Source organism: Macaca nemestrina, chromosome 8 (assembly GCF_043159975.1).
Source record: "Macaca nemestrina isolate mMacNem1 chromosome 8, mMacNem.hap1, whole genome shotgun sequence".
NCBI lineage: Eukaryota > Metazoa > Chordata > Mammalia > Primates > Cercopithecidae > Macaca > Macaca nemestrina.
In genome coordinates, this window is record NC_092132.1 from 139,179,259 (window position 1) to 139,193,888 (window position 14,630).

The window sequence follows — 14,630 nt, forward strand, 5'->3', positions numbered from 1 at the left end:
GAAGATTATGATACACAAAGCAAAGATTATTTGTACAGGAGAGCTATGTGTCCTGGACCACGAAGAAAGGCAAACTTATAGCTTATCTGCTTTCTCTTTCTGCTTTCCCCTACTCCCACTAGCTTGGCTCATTTTCCCTAATTAGGGCTCTACAGTACCAGTATATTTTACCTTCTCTCAAAGTCCGAGAGAAGAATTTAAGTAGATATCATCTACAACTGATAAATTTTTATTCTGGAAGAAAAAAGGTAATTTCCATATGAATTTAATTAAAAGCATGAGTAATCAATTGTTCTTCGCCCTCATTTGATCTTTCACTATTTACAAATTCATCCAAATTTTGTGTTTGACCTTGAGAAATTCAGCATTTATACCTAGAACTCAACACATTAAACAGGTTTAGAAAGGAGGAGGAAGTGAGAACTCAGTGAAAATTTTTCATAACTTCAGAATATGGTTGTTTGTAGAAATTAAATGTGAAATTACAGTTAAAGCACTTTAAAATGTTTTTCTCACACATAACAAACACTCAATAACTTCGTGGTTAGTGTCATGTAAAACACTATTACCATTAAGTTCAGTTACTAGAGTCACATGAAGGAGTTGGAGGGAGCCAGGCAATGGGGATGGTGCTGAATGCTTTCATGTTTTACTTTAATTACTCTTGTGAGACATCATCACTCTTTTGGCTGCCTTTTATGTGGAAAGGCCTCACATTATACAAACTGAAAATGCTACTGTATAGGAAAAAAACTATTTTTCCTTTTCTATACTCTCACAATACTTCTGGTCACCAAAATGTATGAGGAATTTTCTCCCCCACACAAAGCAATTTTCTACATTTCTTAGACACCATCCTACAATTTAACTCAACTCAGACATTATCTTTCTGGAGACAGCATCAGACCCCACAGGTGAAGAACTCAGTCCCACAATATTGCTCCCACCAACTGCAAGCCCAGGTTGTCACTTCTGCTTTTGACCTACAGGTTCCTGCTACCCCTTCTTCAGGTTCAATTACTATTACTCATTTATTCTAAGAGGATACAACTAAGGAACAACCAGATGGAAGAGATGCATCTGGCAAGGTATGGGGAAAGGGGTGTGGAACTTCTACGCACTCTCCCGCTGTGCCACTGTCCCAGCACCTCCAAGTGTTAACCAACCTGCAGGGTCTCCAACCCTATCCTTTTGGCTTTTTATGGAGGCTTCATTATGTCGACTCGGTTGGTTAAATCATTGGCCATTGGTGATCAACTCAACCTTCAGTCCCTCTCTCCTCTCAGAAGGTCAGTGGGCTGCAAGTTCCAACTCTCTAATTGCATGGTTGATTTCCCTGGTGCTCAGTCCCCATCCTCAGCTACCCACGAGGCCCCAGCCACAATCATCTCATTAGCATACAGAAACACGCTTATTACTAAAGGGATTCCAAGGGTTTTAGGGGGTGTATGCCAGGAAACTAAAAGAAACACCAAATATATATATATATATGTAACATTATACTGTGATATAAGAAATAAGACATACATATGTGTCTTATATCTTATTATATCATGATATCACAACCACATACTTGATCCTCTAGCTTCCCTCTGTAGCTAGGATGCAGGCTCATGACCCAGCATCATGTATTCGATTTTGAACCCAAAGCTAGTGATGTTCAGGAAAAAGGTTTGTGAAGTCTCCTCTCCGGCAGCTGCAGTTCTCAGGCAGGACTGACCATGGTGCTAGTTATGGGGTCAAGTTCACTTCCAGAAACATCTGCTAGGCAAGCTGCTCACTCCAGAACTCAGCAGTGGAATGTTTCAGGCATTGTTTCTGCCTGTGGAGGTTCTAAGCCGACTTCTTAAGTCCTCTGGAGGTTCTATGAACTCCCCTTTTAACAAGTTTCTTTTCTGCTGAAAACAGTAAGCCAACCTCTGTTTCTGTTTACATTCAATTCAGATCTCTGATTAATAGAACTTCTGTGTTACTGAGGCTTTCTCCAAAAGCCTGTGTTAACTGTATACTTTTATTATTTTTATTCTTTATTTTTGAGACAGAGTCTCGCTCTCTCACCCAGACTGGAATGCAATGGTGCAATCTTGGCTCACTGCAACCTCCGCCACCTGGGTTCAAGCGATTCTCCTGCCTCAGCCTCCTGAGTAGCTGGGATTACAGGCGGGGCTAATTTTTGTATTTTTAGTAGAGATGTGGTTTCACCATGTTGGTCAGTCTGGGCTTGAACTCCTGACCTTGTGATCTGCCCTCCTCGGCCTCCACAAGTGCTGGGATTACAGGTGTGAGCCACTGTGCCCAGCCAACTGTATACTTTTAAACAGCACCTTGAGTGGGAAAGAGAGCCCTGAAAACTCAGTTTACCAAAAAATGTTTGCACCAAATATGTATAAAGCGGCAGTCTTCTAAATCATTATCAATACTCTTTAAAGCTTGTTATACAAGTAAAACCCGATTCTTCTAAAAGAGAAAAGTGATAAACAGATAAACACACACATACTTTAAAATGTATCCAGGAACAAATAATGTTAGGAGTAAAGCTTCTCACACTTTTTTTGACACGGAGTCTCACTCTGTTGCCCAGGCTGGAGTGCAGTGGCACAATCTTGGCTCACTGCAAGCTCCGCCTCCCGGGTTCCCGCCATTCTCCTGTCTCAGCCTCCTGAGTAGCTGGGACTACAGGCGCCCGCCACCATGCCCAGCTCATTTTTTGTAGTTTTAGTAGAGAGGGGGTTTCACCATATTAGCCAGGATGGTCTCAACCTCCTGAACTCGTGATCCGTCCACCTTGGCCTCCCAAAGTGCAGGGATTACAGGCGTGAGCCACCGCACCCGGCCTCACACTTATTTTTTTTATACATGTGTATAAAGATATACATACAGTCACATGCCACTCAGTGACAGGAATACATTCTGAGAAATGCATTGTTAGGCAATTTTGTTGTTGTGCTAAGATCACAGAGTGAACTTACGCAAACCTAGACGACATAGCCTACTACACACTTGGCTATGTGGTATAGCCTAGCCTACTGCTCCCAGGCTACAAAGCTGTACCGCATGACTACACTGAATACTGTAGGCAATCATAACACAATGGTAGGCATTTGTGTATCTAAACATAAAAAAAGGTACAGTAAAAAAAATATGGTGTAAGAGATTAAAAAAATGGCACACCTACATGGGGCACTTAGCTTGAATGGAAACTGCAGAACTGGAAGTTGCTCTGCATAAGTCAGTGAGTGAGTGATGAAAAATAAAAACTAATTTCTAAGCCCCCAGCTGACTGAAAGGACTCCTTGTGGCCAGGGGAACGCCAGAGAAAACCTGGAGGCTGAGTTCCTGTCCATAATGGGATGGGAGGTCAGATGCCTCATTATACTCCCTCCCTCAATAACCTCCATTAGGCTTTTTTCCCTAAGGACTAAAGAGAAACCAGCCCTTTTGAAAGTCCTCCACCAATGATTTTAACCAATGGCGTGAAGCTGCCCCTCCCTTTTGCTATCTTGAGGCAGGATCTGACCAGCATTCCTTCCTGATAAGAGACCACCAGCCATGGCGGGATGGTTCTGACCACTCTACGGAGGATGTGCAATGAGAGTTTCCGTGTCCTCTGCTTCACCTGCTGACATCAGAGGGTCAAAAAACTCCACCCTTGAGTCATGCTAACACTGCCATTGTTCGAACATGAGACCGAAGAAAAGGCATGAAGCTTAATTGAACATGCACACGTTCCTTCTTTCCTGAATATTCACGATTCCTCCTATAGCTTATTCAATATGTGTATTTGGCCACTTCCTTCAGCACAAATCCCTCTCCTATTCTTCCCACTCTGGAAATACCTGTTTTCGGCTTCTGACCAGAAGCTCCACTTCCCAGCTTGTCAGAATGACTATCTGCAGGCTGCAACACTTTATGAAAAATAAAGCTCTCCTTTCTAAATTTATAGACCTCATTCTTGACTGTGGTAAGTAAATGTGAAGGCCTGGGACATTACTAGACACGACTATACATTTTATAAACACTCTACAATTAGTCTATGCTAAATTTATTTAAAAAAATAAAGTAATGGCACTATGATGTTACAATGGCTACGTCACCAAGTGACAGAAATTTTTCAGCTCCACTATGGTCTTATGGGATTACGATCATATATAGAGTGTTTTTGACCAAAATGTATAACTGTATGGAAAGCTGTGTCCCATACATATTTTAGCACTACTCTTTTTGTTTACAATGCATAAATACCTTATTCCAATGAAAAAATCCAAATCCAAATTTTAATACTTGTCTAATAATCTACATGTTAGACACATTATTTATTCAGCCAATCCTGCAATATTATTGGCTAAAACACTGTTTCTAACACCTCAATATTAGAAATACTATTAATATAATAATCTTCTACATCATACACTTTTTACATCTGCTCTACTATTTTCTTAAGAGTAGAACATTTGAAAGACTAGGGAGTTGAGAGGGACATCTGTGAAAGGGTAAAAGCTCCAAAGGTGATTCTGATATATGCATTTTACCTTTTATCAGTGTAAATTTATACTTCAAGCTGGGCGTGGAGGCTCATGTCTGTAATCCCAGCACTTTGGGAGGCCGTGGCAGGTGGATCGCCTGAGGCTGGGAGTTTGAGACCAACCTTGCCAATGTGATGAAACCTCATCTCTACTAAAAAAAACAAAAAATAGCCGGGCACAGTGGCACACATCTATAATCTCAGCCACTCCAGAGGCTGAGGCATGAGAATTGCTTGAACTCAGGAGGCAGACGTTGTAGTGAGCTGAGATCGTGCCACTGTGCTCTAGCCTGGGTGACAGAGCGAGACTCCATCTCAAAAAAAAAAAAAAAAAGATACTACCATGTAGTTCAATTTTCTGCCATGACAGAAATGCTTTATATCTGTGCTGTGTGACAGAGTAGCCACTAATTACGCCTGGCTATTGATTACTTAAAATATTGCTAGTGTGATTGTTGAACCGAACTTTTCATTTAAATGAACTGTAATGTAAATACCCACACGTAGCCAGAATCTACCACGTTGAACAATGTAACTTTACATCCTTTATGTTTTTTTGATGATACATTGTGATATATAAATATGATGAGGGAGTCTGTTTTTATGGGTTCTCGCATGATATCCCTTACTGTCTCATTTGTTTGTAATCGTTTTTTGACATTTTCCATCATGTACACTTATTTCCTACAGAGAGGTGGGGGTAACGTTCCCTCAGTAACAAAAATAAGTTAAAAAAAAATAAAAAAGACATAACTACATTCATGCTTTTCAAAGGTAATCATTAGCCTTTAATTCTGAAACATGTTAGTATAAAGAGTGTCAAAAGTGACAGAATCTTTGTGTTGAATCTATTTTAAACATGAATTCAGTACATTTTTATTGCTTTTTTCATTGCTTCACAGCCACCAAAGCTTTAGGTTTTGAGTGTTTCCATTTAGAAATATTTGATGACATTTAAAATTCCTTCCTAGGAAACTTTTTAACATTCATTTTTAGTTTTATAATGAAGTAATTTAAACTTGCGTCTTTAATCTCCATTAATGTCACATCTTCCTCATTCATGTGCTTTCATTTATTTTTAATTTTTGTCTTCAGTTTTCTGACAGCTAAAGTACTAACATGCATATAAATTAATTGAGTTATAACGTTTTCCCTTCAAAACTCCTTAGATCTTGCTCGACTGACTTCTGGATTTTGAGGTTGCATTACTGAAATATGATAGCAGTTGTTTCTGGAATTTTTGGAAATCTGGTTTTCCTGAATAGCTATTCTTGATATTTTTCTTTATAATTTGTCTTTAATTAGATTTAGGTATACTTATTATGCATATGAACATCCTATATTGTCATCTTATCTCATTATCTTATTCTATTTTTTTCTTCTGCATTTGGGAAACAGTATTGAAGTTACTCTCCATGTCAACATTTGATTATTCTTCAAAAGCTTTTCCATTCTTCACTGGGTGTGTGAATTTCCATTTTAATATTGTGTTTTTATTTTAAATCTACATTAACTTTACCTCCTTTTTTTTTTTGTTACCTACTCATCCTATTTGTTCACTTTCATCTCCATTTTTTCTCTCCACATGAACTTTTGCCTCTCCTTTAAAGAGGCCATGTCTTTATTTAATCAGTAGATTATTCTTAGAGTTTTTTTAAAAAATAGATCCTGGGATAGATCAGTTTTAGAGTTTTTCCTAGAGGCCAGAAGAGATGATAGTTTTCTCCTTATTCTCAAACTATTGAATAGCCTACACTTGGCTGTCATTCTTAGTCATCCCTGATCTCAGGAGATCCCATGCAGACACAGGGTCACTGAATTTTCCTTACTTCTTCCTGCTTTCTACCCATGTATTTGGAGAGGACTTTCAGAACTGCAGGGCTATCTTCATAGCTTCCTGTCATTTTTCTTGTTGCTGTTTCTAATAAGAGTTTTCTCCATTAATCTGCCTTTTTCCCTCCATTGCCTAGTTATCCGGTACCTACACTGACATAGCACAGGAAAAGTAAGTTTCCCAGCTTGTCCTTCTGCTGCATCCGAAGTTCCTAGATTGCACTGCAACAGCACTCTGCTCTTACTTCCCTTCCAGGAGTTGGCCGGGACTTTGACCTTTCTCCCAGGATGAAGAAAACCAACAAATGGAAAGATGAGGTAGAGAAGAAATAGTATCCACTTGCCTCACTGGTCATCATTTTAAGAGGGTAGGAAGATATTTATTTATTTTTTCTATACATATAAGAAATGCTACATTTCTGAGTTACAGAACTGATACTTGGGAGATACTGACAAAGATTCTCTCCTTGACCAAATTCTAGCCAGCCTCTGCTGAACACTCTTCTAAAATGGGCTCTGGTTTGGGGCTTCCGTGTTCATCTCTGCATTTGTCTAACTTTAAGCAAGAATCTTGCTAAGTCATTTTAGCCATAATTCCCCACTCTCCCTATCTGATCAAGTTCCTCATCTTCCACCATCCCCAGGTAATGTCTGATTACCCTGACCTGCCTACAGCAAGAATCCTGTTAGGTCGCTTTAACCTTACACCTGGTATTTCCTCTTACTTATTTTCCATCTACTGACACCTCCCCTGACCCACTCCTTGGCTATAAATTCCCACTTTTCCTTGTATTGAAGTTGTAGTCCATTCTCTACCCCCTACTGCAGAAGCGCATTGCAGTAGTCCCTACACCTATCATGACAGTCTCCTTGAATAGTCTCCTTCAACAAATGTCATGAAGAATCTTGTCTTTAATAGTATGAAGGCTCATCTTACTTTTCAGGTAGTCTATTTCATGAAGCAAAGATGCAGTGTGTCATATACTGCAGCTGGAGTACTTTAGCTTTGTGTCAATTAATTGCTTATGAATATAATTTAAAAAACTGGCACTGGACAATAGACAGGGGAGTCGCAATAGAGAAGGAATAATTCATACGGAACTGGTTGTGTGGGAGACCAGAGTTTTGGTATGACTTAAATCAGTTTCCGCCAGCACTCAGGGGTCAGAGTTTTTGAGGACAGCCTGGTGGGCTGGCGGAAGCCAGTGAGCCAGGAGTACTGATTGGTTAGGGAGGATTTGAAGTCATAGGAATTGAAGCTGTCCTCTTCGGCTGAGTCAGTTCCTGGGTGGCAGCCACAAGATCGGGTGAGCCAGTGTATCAGTCTGGGTGGTACCAGCTGATCCATTAAGTTCAGGGTCTGCAAAATATCTTAAACACTAATCTTGGAGCAGCTTAGGGAGGGTCAGAATCTTGTAGCCTCCAGCTGCATGACTCCTAAACCATGATTTCTCATCTTGTGGCTAGTTTGTTAGTCCTACAAAGGCAGTCTACTCCCCAGGCAAGAATAAGCTTTGTTTTGGGAAACGGTTGTTATCGTCTTTGTTTTAAATTATAAACTAAGTTCCTCCCGAAGTTAGTTCAGCCTACATTCAGGGAGGAAGAAGGACAGCTTAAAGGTCAGAAGCAAGATGGATTCGGTTAAGTTAGATCTCTTTCACTGTCTCAGTCATAATTCTCAAAGGTAGTTTCACTACTCTTGTAATCCTAGCACTTTGGGAGGCTGAGGCAGGCAGATCACTCGAGCCCAGGAGTTCAAGACCACCTTAGGCAACATGGTGAAACTCCATCTTTACACACACACACACACACACACGCACACACACACACACACACAAAATTAGCTGGGTGTGGTGGTGCATAGCGGTAGTCCCAGCTATTTCATAGGCTGAGGTGGGAGGATCAGTCCAGGAGCTCGAGACTGCAGTGAGCTGTGATCATACCAATGCACTCCAGCCTGAGTGACAGAGTGAGATGCTTTCTTTAAAAAAAAAAAAAAAAAGAGAGAGAGAGAGAAAGAAAAGGAAGGAAGGAAGGAAGAAAAAAGAAAAAAATGTTAGATTTTATTTCAACTACTGCAGTAGGGGAGAGACACTTCAGTATACAACTGAACTGAACCCTGAATATAGCAAAAACGGCTGAGGATTTACAGCCCACAGTGGAGTGAGGGGGTTAGTAGACAGAAAATCACAAAAGGGAAACATCAAGCATAAAGAGGATTCTTGCAAAACTAGCTTGACCAACTAAAGGCAGATTGAGGAGTTAGATAATAAGAGTGGGGGAAGAGAAACATGATCAAATATGAAGGTTGGGAACATTGTTGCTAAAACTGGGCTCCACGCACCATGGATACAGAAGACCAAGTTTGAGGTTTACTTGGGAAGAGGGTTCAGAGGAGCCTGACTAAAGTTCGGTCAAGGAGGAAGTCTTTTTTAACAACGACATTCATTCCTCCTATATTCTTCCATCAGGATCATTCTGTCATCCTGTCCTGATGACAGAATCTAGAAGGAATGACTGTCATTAATAACAAAGGGGTTGGGGAGGTGTCTGTGGGTAGAAAATTACTATGAGAAACATCAGGAGTAAAGCATTTATCAGTCTTACGTTTTAGTATTGTGCATGTTCCTCCCATACCATGTTTTTATGTGTATTTTAGTAAGAAAGTAAACAAATAATTCACTGGGAACAGCTATTCAGATAACCTTTTCTTATAAAACTTCAATAGTTTTGTTAGAAAGCAACAAATGAGCACTTAGCACTATATTTCTTTTATGGGGATTTAAAATTAGCCCTTCTAATAACTTTATCTTTTTTCTACTCTTTATGCTTTCCTATTATTTATCAAATAAATAAAACCTTTACCTTTAAAACTACTTCCTCAAGTCACTTTTAGGGATTCTTCAGATTACTTTTTTAGAGAAATAATTAATGTAACTTAAAATTAAAAATAAAATACATGATTGGTATGAATAGTATAGGTAGTATAAATTGAGATAATTGACAAAAATCATATATATACTATATTTGACAAAAAAGTAGTAAGAATGGAGGAAAAAACCCCAAATCCATAAAAGAGTTAAACATATTCAAATCCTAATAGTTTGGTGTCACTGTTGATACTAAATGGATTCTGAAAGCCATTTAAAAAAAAAAGAAACCCAGTACGTTATATGATTTAAGGGTCCCTATATGATAAAAACAAACCAACTTACCAGGAAACAACTAGCTATTTTGGGGGAATGAGACTGGATAGGAATTTCTCCTGGGGACTTGCTTTCAGATCATTAAAATGAATACAAGATCCATTCATATAGTTGGTACATATTAAGATCACTTGTTTAGTTGACACTCTGCTTAGAGAAGCACAATCAAGAAGCTCTAAATCACCCTACCTGCTGAGCCATCCAATCTGGAACACTCAGGGCACCTCTTGTAAGCTTTCATCACTTCTTCAATACATCCCCCACGTTCTCTGTAATAATATTCAAGTACCTTTTACACTTCTTCACATCTGAATAATTGAATGATTTCTGTTGGTAGACACGCTTATTAAGGAACGAGAAATGTCCCAAATATTGTTAAGAGAACAGTTGTCCTTTTGTTAATTCTCGGCATAGCCTATTATGCATTTTAACAATTCTCCATGTCCATGAGCATATTTTCTTTCCATTCAAGTACCTATGGCTCCAAGAATATAACTGATATTGTTTGGGGCTAAACAATATTTTGGAATTTAATAAACATTATTTTCATAGGAATGTAATGACAGATCTCACTTACTTTATTTATTTTTTTGAGAGAGTCTCACTCTGTCACCCAGCCTGGAGTGCAATGGCACAATCTTGGCTCACTGCAAACTCCACCTCCTGGGCTCAAGCAATTCTCCTGCCTCAGCCTCCTGAGTAGCTGGGATGACAGCCATGTGCCACCATGCCAGGCTAATTTTTGTATTTTCAGTAGAGACACGGTTTCGTCATGTTGGCCAGGCTGGTCTTGAACTTCTGACCTCTGGCGTTCCACCTGCCTCAGCCTCCCAAAGTGCTGGGATTACAGGCATGAGCCACTGTGCCTGGCTGTCACTTACTTGATTTTTAATGTAGAATTATTAGGGCATTTTTAGTTGCAAATGAAAGAAATCAAACTCAAATTGGCTTAAAGAAAAATGGAGAATCTATTAGACCATGTAATTCCAGAAACAGTACTTGCCTCCAGCATCTCTAAATCTATGAACCCCAAAAACTTATTAGAAATTGGTCCATCACCATAACTTGGCAATGCTTTCCTCTTTGTTAGAGTTATTCTCAAGCAAGCTCTCTGTGTGGGGAGGCAGTTGCTCGCATCTGCAACCTAAAGCTGGTATTTATTAACATTCCCATCAAACGTAGTCCCTCTCTTCCCAATAGTTCCTGAACAATCCTTGGAATGAAGAGACATAGTTTCCTGAAGAAAATGAGAGTGTCTATTCTGGAGAAGTTCACACTCACCTGCACAAACTAGCTTGCACATGGAAATATGTTTTTTGTATCATTGTTTAAAATAGAGGAGAAACGCAAGCAATAAAAGAATGGTTAAGTACATTCTAATATTCCATCCTGTAAGACGCTCTGCCTCAATTTCTTTAACGGACTTCTGACTCATCTCTTTGATTCTCCTCTGGCCCCTCCCAACTCATCCTTCACACTGCAACATCAGTGAGATTTGTTGCAATAAAAATTAGTTATGTTATTCTCTGGTTTAAATCCTTCAATTGTTTCCCATTGCTTTTGTAAAAAATACCAAAATTCTGCACAGATCCTCAGGACACTGTCTAATCATTCTGGGCTTCTCCTTGGGCCCACCTCCCACCTCGGAGGTCCTTCCCTTTCTCCAAGCCCCTCCCAGATTAGCTTTATTTGTTGGACCCGTCATGCTCCCAATGGCCACAGGGACTTGGCATGTGTTGTTTCTACTGCCCATAAAGTTCTCAACTCTACTCCTCTCTTTGGTTTGTTAACTTCTGTTCACCCTTCAGACCTCAGGTGAAGCCTCATTTCCTCACAGAAGCAGTTTTTTAAATCCCAGCCCAAAATCATACAAATGTTCCTTCTTTCAGGGCAATTATCTCAGCTTGTAGTTATACATGCATAAGTGGGATCATATGATGAAAGCCCATCTCACAATGCCACGAGAGCAGAGGCCAGGTTTGCCTTTACTTATCCCTGTACCTAGTATAGAGTGGACACTATGTAATTGTTAAATGAATGGATCAAAGAATTTAACTAGTATCTATTGCATAACTTGTAAGAAGCAAAATGATGCAATGATTCAAAAGAAAGATTTTTGTTACTAATGAACCAAGAGACCGAATGTACTTGGAGTAGACAGATTTGTATGGTGACAGACTAGTGCAAGGCAGAAATGAATAAAGACTATACAGAAGGATCAAACATTGGAGGGAAATGCTTATTAAGATAAAAGAGATAACACAGTATATGTAAAAAATAAAAAAGAACTACTCTAACTCAAAGCCCTTGAGATCTAGTCCTCACTCCTGAATTTGTATAAGCAAATGTATCTAACTGTGTTAAAACACAGTGTTGTGTATGACTTCCATTTGCCCTTTCACGTTTTTTTGTTTCTTTGTGTTTTTGTTTTGAGACAGGGTCTTTCTCTGCCACCCAGGCTGGAGGGCAGTGATGTAACCACAGTTCACTGCACCCTCAACCACATGGGTTCAAGTGATCCTCTCATCTCAGCCTCCTGAGTAGCTAGAACTACAGGCACATCCTACCACACCCAGCTATTGTTTGCAGAAATGAGGACTCGCTATGTTGTCCAGGCTGGTCTCAAACTCCTGGGCTCCCACCTCAGCTTCCTAAAGTGCTGGGATTACAAGCACGAGCCATCGTGCCTGGCATTGTTTTGTCCTTCACCATCTTGCTCTGTAATTTAGTTGGCTGATTATTGCGGGCTGCATCAATGGGTTTCCTAGATCCCTGGCTACCAATTCAGTCTGGTTTGTGAAAGCAATTGTCATAGGTCAAAGGGAGATAACTGAAGTCAGGCCTTTCTTTCCCTGACTTCATCCCCAATGGATGTATACGGACTAGCTGCATTCCCAGACTAAAGTCACAAGTGCTGTCAGACAGCCCTTTCTCTCTGGGTTCACTCCTTGCTCCTTCAGGTCAGAGAGTACAGATTGCCTTGACCGACACCTGAGTAACAGCACTTGGCTACTGCACTATGTTTTGTGGATTCCTGTCCTTGCGACCACACCATTGTAAATTGGGTGCTTATTAAACTGTCCTCAAATTACCTAAATTGAATGTACTGTGTGTTTCCTGCCAGGGCTCTGCATATTCACTCATCATCTTTGAAATGGGGATAATATCTGCTCTGCCTAGCTCCTAGGATTGTCAGGAGAAATTTACCCAATATATTTTTCAGTGCAATTTGAGAAGTGCACTAAATGAAGTCCTTTATAAAGGCAAGGACTGTTATTGTATAGAACATTATGCTCAGCACATGATCAGCATTCAATTTTCTGGTATAAAGTATTCAATTTACTCAACGTATTACAGATGAAACCATCTTTGGTGAGCAAAAGTGGTCTCATGAATAGCATTAATAGACTGGCCTTTAAGTGTTTTGTAGGAGCACCAAAAATCTCTCACCCACGAGTCTACCTCAAGTTTCTGAAATTCTAATAATAATACCTCCAATTATAAAGGTCCCAGGACTATACCAGGCACCATGTGCACACTTTATATGCAGCATCTCCTATAACACAACAACCCCTGTTCGGGCGCAGTGGCTCACGCCTGTAATCCCAGCACTTTGGGAGGCCGAGGCGGGCGGATCACAAGGGCAGGAGATCGAGACCACAGTGAAACCCCGTCTCTACTAAAAATACAAAAAATTAGCCGGGCGCGGTGGCGGGCGCCTGTAGTCCCAGCTACTCAGGAGGCTAAGGCAGGAGAATGGCGGGAACCCGGGAGGCGGAGCTTGCAGTGAGCCGAGATCGCGCCACTGCACTCCAGCCTGGGCAACAGCGTGAGACTCCGTCTCAAAAAAAAAAAAAAAAAAAAAAAAATACAAAAATTAGCTGGGCGTGGTGGCACATGTCTGTAATCCCAGCTGCTTGGGAGGCTGAGGCAGGAGATTCAGTTGAACGTTGGAGACGGAGGTTGCAGTGAGCCAAAAATCGTGCCATTGCACTCCAGCCTGGGTAATGAGTGAAACTCCATCTCAAAAAACAAAACAAAACAAACAATAACAAAACCAAAGAAAACACAACAATCTCATTTCACAGAAGAGGAAACTGATATTCAGAAATATTTAACAACCTGCTGGTAAGAAGTAGAAAGACCTTAAAACAAAGGTCTATACAGTTCCAAAGCTTTTATTCTGCCTGCTTCTCATATGACCATTTTGGAATAACGTTTTCAAGTTGGAGTTATCCTGTTATCTGAACACGGTGAATTCGTTTTATACATGAGCAGAGGTGAATTTAACAGATAAGTAGCTCAGTGCAGGTGTTCTGAGTCCTCAAGGCATGACCGTAGGAGAAAATATGAAACTCAAGGTATAGATCCGGGTTTCCACGAGCAAACAAGATTTCTACTTTCCAGCGCTTCCAAAGGGTGTAGCTGGAAGGATATAGGGACAAGTGTTGCCTCTGTTATTTCAAAGCCAGTTCTGCTTTTAGTTATGCACATACCTTTTTATATCTTAGGAAGAGCTTTGGATCTTAATAGGAGATGATTGTCTTAATGTATCTCATCTGCACTACATTTTCTTAATGCTTTTGAAGTTCTAAAATAGTACAAGAGAAAGTTAAAAATTCTTTTCTTTGCTGCATCCTTCAAATTCAAACCAAATATTAATACTAGAAGCTCTAAGCACTTACGATAGCCACAGAATAAAATCACAAATCTCTTTCTGGATGACATAAGCCATACAAAATTAAGAGACATGTCAGAAACATTAGGGAAAATAAAAGCTGCTTAGAAATGTAGTGAACAGAGATATGTGCCATCTAAACAGCCTCAAGTTTATATCCCCTTTTGCTTTTATCTGATGAAATAAATGGTACATGTGAATTGCTGGGAAAGTTTTGCCCACTAAACTTTAAAATTATCTCCTATTGTTCACGTAATATAATTAATACAATTACTATGGGACTAATGATTAGTGCATGATTAGTCATGTTTTAGGGGAAACAGAACTTTTTCAGGTCTCTGCAGTTTTAGAGATGTTTTAATTTGACTCAAAAGACTAATTTTCTTCAAAA

General features: G+C 39.9%; 1 long non-coding RNA gene across 1 annotated transcript in view; it reads left to right on the forward strand.

The window, feature by feature from the left end:
- Positions 1-1,831: 1,831 nt before the first annotated feature.
- LOC105491114 (uncharacterized) overlaps positions 1,832-14,630 on the forward strand; it is a 30,667-nt gene continuing 17,868 nt past the window's right edge. The window contains exons 1-2 of the long non-coding RNA XR_011606566.1: positions 1,832-1,907; positions 6,612-6,723. This is a non-coding gene — a long non-coding RNA (uncharacterized lncRNA). The remainder of the gene's footprint in view (positions 1,908-6,611; positions 6,724-14,630) is intronic.